Below are 14015 nucleotides of genomic sequence, written 5' to 3' on the forward strand. Positions count from 1 at the left end.
ATCTTGCCATAAAACCAGCAAATAAAAGCAAACACAGGCTAGTAAATCCTCCCCTCTCTTCTCCTGTTTATGAGCTACTTAGAATTTCTATTTATCAGCACCAAACTGCAACTGGACTCTTTGTAATGCTGCTTGTTAGTGTCTGATCTGATGCTGTCTTTGTCCAGGTTTAATTATGCATGAAAGCAGAACAAGCAGACAGTAATTGATAGCATTTCTTTCCTTGTTTTAGACAGGGCTTTATCATCTTGCAGGAGACCAAGGGAAATCACAATAACTGCTGTACCATCACACATAAGAAATACAACCAGCTCTGGCCATCGTAAAATTTCTCTTTCTTTCTTTCTTTCTTTCTTTCTTTCTTTCTTTCTTTCTTTCTTTCTTTCTTTCTTTCTTTCTTTCTTTCTTTCACAAGAATCTCCTGGTGGGGCAGATAAGCAGCTAATTCTATTAATTTTGTTATCAAAATCAGTAAGATAACTGAAGCTCCCACTTTAGTGATTTATTATCCAAAGGTATACTATGCCTTTCATAAAGTGTAATCAGCACTAGAGGAGAGGAGACTTGTAAGGAAGAAGGTTGCTGCTAGCCATTTCTATTTTCAACAGACTATTGAACAAACAAATGGAGTGTCCTTGTTTTATGCTTGGATAATTTTTAAATGATGAAGGTGCTGAGTAGCAATTTTACATAGGAATTAATTCCATTAATTAAATCTGAGTGTCCACATGTGCCAGGTATTAGTATCCTGTACATTTCAATGTGGTCAGAAATAGATTTGCTTAGCTAATTATACTGAAAAAGAGAGGTCCCAGTCAACCCCCTAGATCTCAACATCTTAGACTCCGAGGGGGAGTAGTAAATCCCGATCTGAATCCCATAGATGGACCATGGATGCATGATCCTCCACTCTGTCACACCGGCTATATGTTGTTGTACCTCCATTGACTCTGTTGAATTACACCAATTAAAAATTGGCATAATGGAGTGGAGAAACAACCCTCTGGGGCACATTTTGAGGGACATAACCAACGCCAGAACTTTCCAGAGCCTACCTTTAATCCTCTATAGACCAGCTGTCAGCAATGTCTATGGAGCACAGAAAGGTCCCCACTCTCTACTGATTCTTGCTGCATAAATATAATGGCCCAGAGGATAAATCCAAAGTTAAATGGAAAAAGAATGTAGGTACTGGATATGCCAGTGATGAATGGGCAGATTCCAGCCATCCAATCAGAACTATATCAGTACAGTTGCATTGAGATTATTCACATTCAAGTTTTATTCATACAGTTTACATGATGCCTGCCTGTGTGCATAAAATAAACAATGTTGATGACCTAAGGTTGGACATTGGTAGTGTTTGTATGCAGTGTTGTTGCAGCCATGTTGGTCTGAGGATGTTAGAGAGGCAAAGTGAGTGAGGTAATATCTGTTATTGGACCAACTTCTGTTGGTGAGAGAGCGTTTAGCGTTTCCTTTGGAACTAATGAAAAGTTCAGGAATATTTTCTGAGGTCCCAGAGCAATTACAGGTAGAAATGTTGGCAGTGAAATTTTTGCTGAAACATTTTTTCCTTGGAAAGTGCTGGTTCGCTGAAACCAAAATGTTTCATGGGAACATACTGAGTTTGATGAACTTTTCATTGAAAAGTCTTCTCAGGTCCAGGATGGAGTTTCTGGTCCAAATTAGAGAGTCAGAGTCAGATGCACCCCAGAACAGCTTCACTTCGGATGTGGGAGGCCCAGGTTCAAGTTCCTGGTCTGACTCATGCAAAGCAACAACTTGAATCTGGGTCTCCTGCCTCCCAGGTGAATGCGCTGCAACCACCATACTATTGGAGTCCCTCTGTCTCTTGTTTTTCATCTTTAAAAGGCCTCAGGTTCATCCCGATGGGGAATGGGAAAACTTTAGAATAGCAAAAATGTTCCTGTCCGGAAAACCAGTTCCCACCCAGCTATCCATCAGCTATAAATTTGCTTCCTTCATGACTTTGCTGTGCCATGACTCCAAAATACTAAATAAAATGCATGCATGTATTGGAAATGCAATATCTCAAACTAAGTGCTTAAAGCATTATTGGAAAAATAGACCATTACCCACAGCTATGGGATTGACTCAGGGATTGAAACATGTCTGCTAATGGAACAAAACAACACCTATAAGTCTTGAGGCCTTTCCATTTCTTTTCAAAAATAGTCACCTGTACCTGGAACTGGCTTAATTGGAAACTGGAGAGAGTCTCATCTTAATTGTTAGTAGACTTGATATGAGCACTTGGAGGAAGCAGCATGCCTTGTTTCCCCAGCTGAAACACATGTACCTATCCTGTAGCATTCAGTCCATTGTGCTCACAACTCGGATTTGTCTGATTGGTCGTGTATCAGTTTCTATTCTATAGAATTAATAAAATTCTTTAATAAAAAGATATTTTCAGTATTAAGAAATACTACCAAAGTGATGGGAATAGAATGCAGAACAACTTATTTAAGTAATATTAACACTTATAAAATTGGTACCACTGCTATAGTGCAAAAAATGAGAACTAGTATAGTGATTTACGCTAGAACTGTAGACTGCAACAGTTTCTTCTTTTTTTGTGTGTGGAAGATTGTGACACACAGTGGCAAGAAATTGAGAATTCAAAGTCAGAGCTGAAATGCTACCTTTTATCCATTGTTGTACCATTATTTTTTTTTAAAAAAGTGAAATGTCCTAGTCCTGGTGTGACAGGATGTATAAATCCCTCACCAGCCAGCAGAGGATTAAATAGCAGCTCTGGGCTCAGGAGGCCCCACCCCGCCGCCCTTGCCAAGCATGCTCTAGTTGGAGGCGGGGTTTAAAAGGGAGCCAGCCAGCTCAGCTGGGGCTGGACAGGGCAGGGAGAAGGACCTACTCTGGGAGCTCCAGAGCAGGATGTAGCCAGACCTAGGCTGGGAGAAGGATTGTTGGCGAGCGGCAGCTCTTACAATCAAAGACAGGTAGGCAACCCGCAAACTGGTACTTGAGGCCTTGTGCAGGAAAAAGGGAGGTAGAAAGTGCCCCACGGAGGCTGATTTGAGGCACCTCAAGGTGCAAAGCCCTAAGAAAACCTCATAGGGCCTTGGGTCAGAATCCGGAGGAGTGGGATGGCCTGGGGTCTCCTACACCTGCCTCAGCTATAACCACTAGGTGGAGTCACTGCCAAAGACTGTGACCACTAGATAATGGACCATGGACTTGTTCACACCTGGAACCAGTGCCCTCTATTTATCAACAGAATAGGTTGATCGCATGGACAGCAATGGAAATTCAAGCTTCCCTCAGGTCTCTTTGCCAATGGACTTTTCTGAAGAGACAACCTTTAAGGGTGAGAAGATAGCTCAGTCTCCTAGTGCATTCAACCACTGATGTCTGGGACTGACTTTAGTGGGGCTCTATGCGTCTGCATGGTCTGCCCATGTAGATCTGATTGCAAGATCCAGGCACCTAAATCTGTGCTTCTTGGGCAGCACATGACACCTGTTTCATGATCTGCACTGACTTTCATTTGGGTTCCAGATTGAATTTAATGAGATGATTTTAACCTCTAAAGCCCTACCCGATCTGGACCTTTCTATTTGAGAGACCACGTATCTCTCAGTGCCCTACTGCTGCAGTTGAGATTAGTGCTTGAGCTAGATCCCTCTGGATTTAAAAAAGATGGAGCTGACGGTAGATGTTTTCCCTTAGCTCTGGAACAGGCTTCCACAGTGGGGCCCAAAATGTCTGTGATCTTTTTACCTTCAAGGCATGTTGCAAAAGCACATTTAATGTCCAGGCTACTGCAAGGTGAGGTTTGATGGAGGTTATCTCTGTGGGAGCAGGCCAATTTGGGTTCTGCTGTCTAATTTTGTTTGTGTTTGTGACTCATGCCAGGTATGCCTCCAGCCTTGGCTAGGTGCCTCATTTTCAATTCTGAATACATCTGCATAAAATAAATGTCTGTCGAAGTAGACAAAAACATGACCCTGACCACCTGTGGTCACTAATGATGCCACTTTTCATAAGACTGGTGCGATGAGCCCAGTTCCATATTAGTTTTACAAGTCACTTACTATAAAATTCTCCACTGTAGTTTCAATTGGATACATTGTTCTTCAGTTCCCCCTGTAAAAACAGTACCCTGTACTGCGGCTCATGTGGAATGACTGCTACATTTTAATGGTAGTGAAGTAATTCCAGCACATACAGCTTGTAAAGCAGTTTGGGGTCCTTCAGGTTGAAAGTGCTATATTCATATGAGGAATTACTTTTATTATTTCTAGTGTTATTAAGGTGGTGTTATTAACTTTGAATTTCCTGATTCTTGGCATTTAGTATCACCACCTGCTGTTAGTATTTTTGAATTTAATAAATACACTTTCAGCTCTCTATCTGAAACTCTTCTTTTTAAGAAAATCCATAGCAGAATAAGAAACCAAATATTAAACTACTGAGAGGGCACTTTGTTATTCAGCTCTCTTAATGCTTTAAGGAATTTCTCCTCCGGATTTCAGTCAGGAGAATGCAAAAGATGCCATCATCTTTTACAGTCTGCAGTACTTAGAACCTTGCTGCTGAGGAGTGTGCTGCATTTATCCCACTGTACTACCAATCTACAATGATTTAGACATTTGTTTTGGCTTTTAATCTTTGCTTATATACACACACACACACACCACCAAAATAAATCCAGTGAAGTATGTATACCAATAAATCTGTCTGTACTTCCACTCTTCTGAGATATTTCAGAAAAAGCTTGACATTTGCAATCAGAACTAGATGCTGCCTCAAATTGATTCAGTAATCCTCCCCTCCCTTTTCTGTCTTGGTTCATGTTAAGCATGAAGATGCTCAAATAGATTTGTTAGTCTTTAAAAAGTCCTCCTTTTCTTTTTGGAGGAAGAAAGTGGCAGCAGCTGGAGCAGTGTTGATGCACCTGAAGTTATGCTGCCACTCTGTTTCTTTTCCCCTCAAACAGAACACGTTGCATTAGCCACATACCTTTTTCCTAGTGTACATGAATACAAAATCGTACTATCAGCAGAGGTACTTGCCTCCAAGGATGTCTAAACTGCAGCTTGGCACATGGTTTGCAGCTTGAGCTGACAGGCACACACTGGATATGCTTGAACTAGTGCACTAAAAATAACAGTGTAGTTGGGGGTAGCATGGGCAATGGCTTGGGTTGGCCACCCAAGTATGTACCCAGGGGGTCCAGATGGGTTTGTACTCAGGTGGCTAGCCCAAGGTGCCCATGCTAACCCCAGCTACACTGCTATTTTTAACCCATTAACTTGAGCACAGATAGCACATCTGTCTCCCCATACTTTCAGCACAGTGTAGACATACCCTTATTAGAAATGAATTCCAGATGTAAGAGAGTTTGTTCATTCCATGTAAGCAGGACCAGCAGAATCCAAAGATTAAGCCAGAAACAAAGTATGCATACAAATGTGTCCATTTTCAATTTTACTTTTCACCTTGTAAGGCCCTGATCTCTGTACCATTACATTCAAAGGGAGTTTTACTACTGACTTCAATAGATGCAGGATCAGGTTCTACATGCAGAAACGCAACTAAAAAATGACACTTGGAAAAATTAATATTATTCCAGCAGCTAAACTACCAGTGGCAGGTTCATTTTCTGAAAAACACTGATGAAATTTTACAAAGATAGAGTGGAAGGTGGAGCTGGCTCAGAAAATGGAAAATCCAGAATGAAGATGGACTTCAGTATTTTGTTGACAAGCAGCACAGTTCAAGATAAACGCTTTATTAAGAACAGAAACTATGAATAGCAATAAGGTAACAAAACTTCCTACTGCTGTGTGGTTGAAGAGTGTACAGGAAGTGTGGCACCTCTATGCTTCCTAGGGAATTGACTTTATGGCACGTGACTCAGATCTTTTGTTCATCTCTAAGGCAGAAACCATAACTGTCCAAGGGCCAGATTCTTTAGCACTTACTCACATCATATAGCCTCCTGAAGGCAATATGAGTACTCACATGAATAAGCACTGCCGAACTGGGGTCCACGTCATTTGGGCTGAATGGCAATGATTGTTCTCTTGTCTGCTTCTCCCGCAACCATCTTCTTTTACCCTGCCTCTATTTCTTCTGTGATACCTCCAAGAAAGGATAGTCTGAGGGACAGCTGGGCATAGCTAAGATGTTTTATATTTATTTTTTAAAAAGTGTGTGTGTGTGTGTGTATACATTTGATTGCAACCCTCTCTATTGTTTTGTTCATATCACTTGTCTTCCAAGATTATAAGGTTATGGAGGCAGAGAACATATCTTCCTGCCTGTTTGAACAGAGTCTCGTACAATGGGGCCAGAGAGGAGAAGGTTGCTATAGTCGAGGGGGAGAAATTGCCATGCATGGATAAGGGTTTTGGTAATAGAAGAACAGGGGACAGATTTTTGGAGGAGACTCAAATCAGGAGGCTAGTTTTGAAGATGACTGAATGGCTCCAAGAATGACAGGGAATTACTGGGGAAGGGTTGAAAGAATAAGGAGTACTTGTGGCACCTTAGAGACTAACACATTTATTTGGGCATAAGCTTTCATGGTCTAAAACCCACTTCATCATATGCATGGAGTGGAAAATACAGTAGGAAGAGACATATATACAGGGAGAACATGAAAAGATGGGGGTTAGGGTTAGGGGAAGGGTTGGATTCCCTCAATAGTTTTTACTGAGCTTTTTCACTGACCTTCCCCGCCCTCCCACTTCTTGATATATTTAAACAAAATTTAAAACAAAACAAAGTGGGAAAAGAAACATTTATTTAATATTTTATGTGAAGAAACTGGACACTTGAAACCTTAATACAATGGCCTGGCGACCTGTGTGTTTGCTGAACTCAGCTGCATCAGTCTCATGTGGAGATCATTCAGCTGTACAGAGTTCATGCTGTGGAACTTGGAGATTACATCAATGTAATGTGTTTGCTTAGATTCCTTGGTCAAAAGTTTCTAGTTAAACAAGGAAATTGTCCCATTTGAAAAGAATTGTTTCACTGGAGTTACTCTGGATTTAAGCCAGTTTTACTGAAATCAGAATCTGGCCCAGTGGCAGTAGGAATAAAGAGGATTAGGAAATAAATTGTTTTGAGACAGAAAAGGTGATTTCATGTACAGGGCAGCAAGAGAACCACTACTTTGATTGCAGACCTTTTTGTTTCCTTTTATGCTTGTGTTTACCGGGTATGCTATTTATTGCTGGTAGATAGTGTATCATTAGATTTTCTATATCATTTTGGTTATTGGGCCATGTTGCCATTTGGAAATTTTCTGGGTTTAATGCCTTTTTGTGTATGTGCAGCACCCAGATGTTTCTTCTAGAAAAATAAATGTATCATTATTATTAATAATAATATTGGAAAAAGAAAGACATATTGAGCTGAAAACCCTTTTCCCCTTCTAAAATTTTGTATGTTCTTACTGTTTTGAAAGGTAGAGGTAAAAAGCAAGGTAGAGGTAAAACACAACTGCTATTTTCTACTAAATTATGGACTTCTGATGCCAAGCTTTAAATAATTCACTAGTTCACTGGGCTTTTTTTCATGTAGATTTTTTTTTTCCAGGTGGAAGCTTTTAATGCTATCTGCTTATTTTTCAGGCAACTTATTCTGACTCTGATATTTTTCTTTGTATTGGGTCATGCTGGACTAGATGCTACTTGCCGGCCTCATTTTAAAAGATGATTTAAGACTCTTACTGTATATTCATTAGGATCACTGGTAATTAGTCTTTTAAGTTGTTGCCAGATGGAGCAGACAAATGATTAGAAGTTGTCTGGCAAGCACTAGTGCAAGTGATTCATAGATTTATTTCTCATTAATATGCCTCTGAGGGAAAAATGCAAGGAACGTGCAGTGTGTCCATTTAGTAAAATTTATTGAAATATTTTTGACACAACAGTTTGCTGTCAGAAAATGCTTTTTTCATTTACATCAAAATGTTTTGTGAGAACATGTCAATTTTGAAGAAATTTTCAATGGGAAAATTTCAAAACAATTCATTTCACATTCTTGTTACCTTTCGATAAAATCAAAATATTTCATTTAGACTTTTATATTATATAATAATAATAATAATGTAACTATATATATATAAATAATATGTAATATTTAATATGGACTAATTTAAGCTAGTGCTGTATTACATTATATCAGCATTACTGAAATGAAACAAAATGTTTCCGAAACAAGATGTTTTAATGTTTCAAACTTGAAATATTTTTGAATTTCCATTATGCAAAAAATTTATAATTTTCTGTGGAACGGGAAGTCCGTTTTCTGACCAGTTCTGTATCATGATCAGTGGAACTGGAGTAAGCAGGTCAATGTTCCCTGGAGGGACTGCTATTGATGCAACGCCAGAGGAACATGGAATGCAGGGAGTTCGGCTGGAAGCAACTCAGTCACATGGCCAGATCAGTCCACAGGGTTAATAAAGTTTCACTGGTTCAGTATAAGCTACTCTCAGGTTCACACTTTGTAAATGAAACACAATGGCAGCTTGTAAGCTGAGAGTTCTCTGCAGTGCAGTTGCTGGGAGCGTGAGCTAATGAAGCCTGACCCAGAGCCCTGGATTTGCAGACACAAAACCTAGCCCAGTGGTGGAAGGAGAAGTTTGAGCTCTACACAGAGCTGGCCATCCCTGAGGATAACACAGCAAAAAAGGAAAAGTGTTACTATACCATACTGGGGAGCAAGGCAGAGAAATATGCACCACTATGAAACTCACCACTTTCTCAAGCCTCACAGCAGTCCTAGGACATCTGGGGAAGCACTGATCCCCAAAACAGAACAAACAAGTGGAGTAACACACTTTTTTCACTAGGGAGCAAGCTGAAGAGCAGGGGCTAGACCACTATATTACAGCCTTACACACATTGGCAGCTACATTCAGTTTTGGCAACTCAACAGACTCCCAGATTTGGGACAGGAAAGTATGTGGCACTTGGGATCACCACCTTTGGGAACAGCTGTTCTGGGAAGGTGATCTCAGATTCCACAGATGTATAGGCATGGGGGTGTGCAGCAGAAGCCTCAAGAGAAAATATGAAAGTCATAGGAGCCACAACACCCCCCAGAAGTACATGCCGTGAGCTAACAGCAAAGGAGAACAGGTGGTCAAGGTTCCATACCCATGGTGAGATACATTTACTGTGGGAGACAGCATGAGAGGTGTCCTGGTGCAGGAAACCATTGCAGGAATGTGGCAAAATGAACCATTTGAACCATGTGTGCAAGAGCAGAGGAAAGTCCCAGAAAGATTCAGTCAAACTTATGTAAGTGTGGGAGGGCTCACCACACAGCAGTGATGACAGCATGACTGACTCCTTGAATCCGAGTGTTGCTGGCACCCAGTGCCGAGAGGCTGAACAACAGCTTGAGTTGGTTCGTTACCTGGTGTGCTACACCCAATAATCACAACGGGTTTATTTAATCACAGAAAAGTTTATTTGCAGCTGCAAAAAGGTACAGGGAGAATAAAATCTCAAATCCTGCACAACAGAGCAGGAAGTTACACAGGCTTTTATAGATCCTTTTTCCCAGCATACTTATCCAATAGCAAGCTGCCCCAAGTATCCATATAGCCAGCCAATCCAGTTCCCAGCTAGTTCCCTGATTCTCTGTATCATTTGTTAAACTATACATAAAGCTGCTTTATTCAGCATTGTTCTTCCATATCTCCCCTGTTTGGCCTTGCTTAGTTTCAGGCAGTCTGACTCTGCAACATATTGTTGCAGATTCTCAGCATAACTGCTGTGTGTGCCTCCAGGCGGAGGGGGCCAAGGACACTTGGGCCTAGTATGCAGAGCTGCTGCGAGTGCCTCCAGGCAGGAGGGGGGCCAAGGACACCGGGGCCTAGTGCGAGGGGGCTTCATCGACACTCGTGGTCTTCCATCCCCTCGAGTTACCTAGTGGCCATGCCCCAGTGTCCCCAACACGAGAGCATATCAGGTTCAGGCTGTCGGGACAGGAAAGCCAGAATGATCATCTAGTCTGATCATCTGATGATCAAGAATGATCATCTAGTCTGACTTCCTGTACATTGCAGGTCACAGAACCTCACCCACCCACTCCTGTAACAGGCCTATAACCTCTGGCTGAGTTACTGAAGTCTTCAAATCATGATTTAAAGACTTCAAGTTACAGAGAATCCACCATTTACACTAGTTTGGTGGTTCTCAAACTGTGGGTCAGGACCCCAAAGTGGGTCACCAAGGCTGGCTTGCTGGGGCCCAGGGCAAAGCCCAAGCCTGAGAGCTTGAGCACTGGGCGGTGGGGCTAAGGTTACAGGACCCCTGCCTGGGGCAATGGGGCTTTGGTCTGCGGGTCTGTAGTATAACTAAGCATTATTTTAGGGGAACCTAAAGTAGCTTTCTTCCCCAAAGTGATTTTGGCCCAAACAGACTGTATTATCCATTCCATCACTTCGAATTTATATACTGTCTACCCCATCTTTAATATACAATGCTATAGACATACATTGGACATCTGCTCACAGCAGAGGACTGAAAGTAGCTCCCAATAAGATCAAGGCAGTCAGACATATCAGCTCCAGTGGATGTGAAGGGGTAAAATACTTCATAGGAATGATACATTTTCTGTCCAAGTTCTGTCCACACCTGGCTGCAGTTGCAGAATCCATACACCAGCTCAAAAGCATTCCCAACAGCAAGCATTTCACATGCTGAAACAATGAATGTCCCTGTCCTGAAGTTCCTACCAGGTAGGAGAACCACTGACACTCCTCAGTGAAAGGATTGGATATAGCTCTTTTGCAGTTGCAGCTGGGTTGTTTATGGCATCAGAACCGTGTCAGATACTGAATGAGAGAAACCCAAATAGAAAAAGAGTTTCTGGCTGTGGCATTTGGAGTGGAGCAATTCTATCAGTAAACTATCACCCCCATGTAGTAGTGCGATCAAACCAGAAACCCCTGGAGCGCACAGAACCTTCTTAGTGCTCCAAAGAGATTGCAGTGCATGTTGATATGCCTTCAGTGCTACCACAGAGAGATCAGCTATTGTCCAGGATGATTACTGGTGTTAACTGACACCCTGAGAAGAGCATAAATACCCAGCATGAGTGAGTTGAGGGAAGGGGATCAGAACATTTAACCCACTAACATACTGCGCTTCCCCCCAATTTCAACAATGAAGGTGCAGCCAGGAGGAGATGGCCACCAAAACAGAGAAAACAGGCACTAGAGTATCACAGGTCAGCCAAGGACCTACCAGCCCTGGAGACTGGCACTCTTGTGTGGATCCAGCCATTACAATGACCCCAGAAGGAATGGATTAAAGGATTCATGATGGGTGCACTGGTACCCCGGACATACAAGGAGACTACACAAGAGGGACAAGTGATCTGAAGGAACAGGAGACACTTATAAACCAGCAGACACAATACCCAGAGATACAGAGATCATCACAGGACAGAGAGACAGAGAACCATCTGGAGGCCACCCCATAGGGAGGGAGAAGACACCACAGAAATAATTTTCTAAACTCAGAGGCAAGTGATAGTCTGTCTGGGTGTGATCACAGGTAAGGAGCCCAAACTATCTCTCAAACTATGTAACCAGCTGAATGTGTTGTAAAGACCATACTCAACTATATGTTCTAGTAACCTCTGGGGTAGTGGGACACTGGGTCGGGATTTGATAACCAATTGTTAGTTTTAAATATTTATATATAAATGTTTGTAAGAAAGGGAAGATGTATGCTGATCAATGGAACTGAAGTCAGAGGGCCCATGTTCCCTGGAGGAACTGTTATTGATGGGATACCAGAAAATCAGGAAATGCAGGGAGCAAGTCTGGAAGCAACTCAGCCACATAGGCAGAGCAATCCACAGGGTTTATTAAAGTTTCATTTGTTCAGCTTAAAATGCATTCAACTTCATACAACTCTTAAGTTACTTTGTGGATCAGGGCCCTAGCCCTAAACCTGATATCAGATTCCCTGCACATGGTTGCATATTGCATTACTGTTAGACCTCTGAGCCAGCCACTTCATCCCTTTACGATAAATCATATCAATGTATTTGCACCAGTTTTAGGTGAGAATACTGACCAGGGACTGGGGATCTGCTGCTCCTCACTTATTAGTAAGATTGTACATTAGTTTATCTCATACCTTCAGTTAAAGTCAAAAGGTTTCCCCCAAATAATGAGTGAAAAGTTCCCTAAAATCAGGTCACTTTTAGACGAAGTAATTTTGCTCTGATTAAATCTGCTAAATCCTCCTATTTGAGAGGAGAGGTGAAAGTTGATTCTGACTTAGTTCTAGCCCAAAACAGTCTGTGTGCAGCAGAGAGAGTGATGTTGGCTAGCTGTCCTGATCAGTAGTGTGACGGGAAAGGGGATATTTGTGAACAGACTGGCCTGAAGGGACACCACATGTTGGACTCTGGAGAGAAACTGTGTGGCTTCTGTCACTGGATGCAGCGAGCTGAGGTGCTTTTGTGGGGAGGTATAACCCTAAGCATAAGTCCCCAAATCCCTCTCAAAGCCAGGGGCCCTCCAACTAGTCTGTCTCACCCCCCAAAGCGGATCTAGCAATCTGTTCAGTGTTCAGTTTCCCTGTGGTTGGAGGGGAATTAGAGTAACTGTGATAAAAGAAAAGCAAGTTGGGTGGGTTAAGATGCTGCTTATGTAAAATGTTAACGAGTTTTGTAATCTCTTTATCTATTTTCTAACCACTGTTGAATTAATATAATATTTAAAGAAGAGCTCCCTAGCCACTGACACTGACAATAATTTAATTCTTCAACTATATCTAGAATGAAAGGTTAGACTGACAATAAATCCTTTCAGAAAGGAAAAGGGTACAGGACAGAGAAGGAGAGATTAAGGCATTGAATAAAATCACAGAGCTGCTAACAATGAGGGTGACAAAGGGAGCTAGAATATATAAGAATTGAGTTCTTTCCCTTCCCCGCATCATTTTGCAGAACTTCACTGGTGCTTTGTGATGCCTCCCCAGAGGTGCTTCTGCATTCAGTCATATTATTTCACAAAGTAAAATTATGCCATATTAGAGCAGATGAAAAAAAGATAGTGAAAGCTTGGGGAGGAGATAGAAGGGTAGTGACCAGAATAGATGGGAGAGGAGGAACAGGACAATTCTGGTCATCTTTTATTGCCTCTCTCTTCTTCTTGGGGTGCCTTCTGCCACATTTTTTCCTCCCCTCCAGATCTACCCAATTATGATGTAGCCACACAAGAATATTTTGGCAAAATTTCTCCTTTGTTGCTATCACCAGAGTAGCTGCACCATTGGTCTCAACAGTGGGAGTGTTAGTATAAGAAGGCCTCTGACTGCTGCCAGCATTTTAAAAACCAGGTCTTTTGGACCTGCTCTGGGTTAGACAACACACTCCTTGCTGAACACAGGAGCTGCACAAGTGTTCCTACTGGTGCTGCCAGATGTGGAGCAGAGTGCGACATTTTTGACAAAAAAAAAAATCAAATCCTAGTGCAGTCACAGCCATGGACTCCTCCTTGGTATAGGACGCCCACATAGCAACAACAGTATAAAATCCTTTTTACCACCTTTTGCTGGCCAGGCAACTTTTGCCAGAAGCTGAGACTTGACAACAGGATGGATCACTCAATAGCTAGCCCTGTTCTGGCCATTTTTCTTGATGCATCTAGCACCGAGCCCTGTCAGAAGACAGGATTCTGGGCTAGATGGACCATTGGTCCGACAAAGTATGGCCATTCTTAAATTCAGCTCCTCACACAGTCACAATAATCCGGGCATCTATGACCTTCAGGCTTAATTATTGCAATATACTGTACTTTGGACACAATCCACAAAAAATAAGGGTATTCCAGGAGTCAGAACACAGCAGCCTACCTGCTGGCAAGCACTGCCCAAAGGAAGCACTTTATGTGGTACCCTGAACACTGCATTGGTTACCCACTGAATATTCGATCAAAGTTAAGGTCCTAGGGCTCTATTCTCTGTCTCACTCCTGTGCTG

Source organism: Caretta caretta, chromosome 1 (assembly GCF_965140235.1).
Source record: "Caretta caretta isolate rCarCar2 chromosome 1, rCarCar1.hap1, whole genome shotgun sequence".
In the NCBI taxonomy this organism is placed as follows: domain Eukaryota; kingdom Metazoa; phylum Chordata; order Testudines; family Cheloniidae; genus Caretta; species Caretta caretta.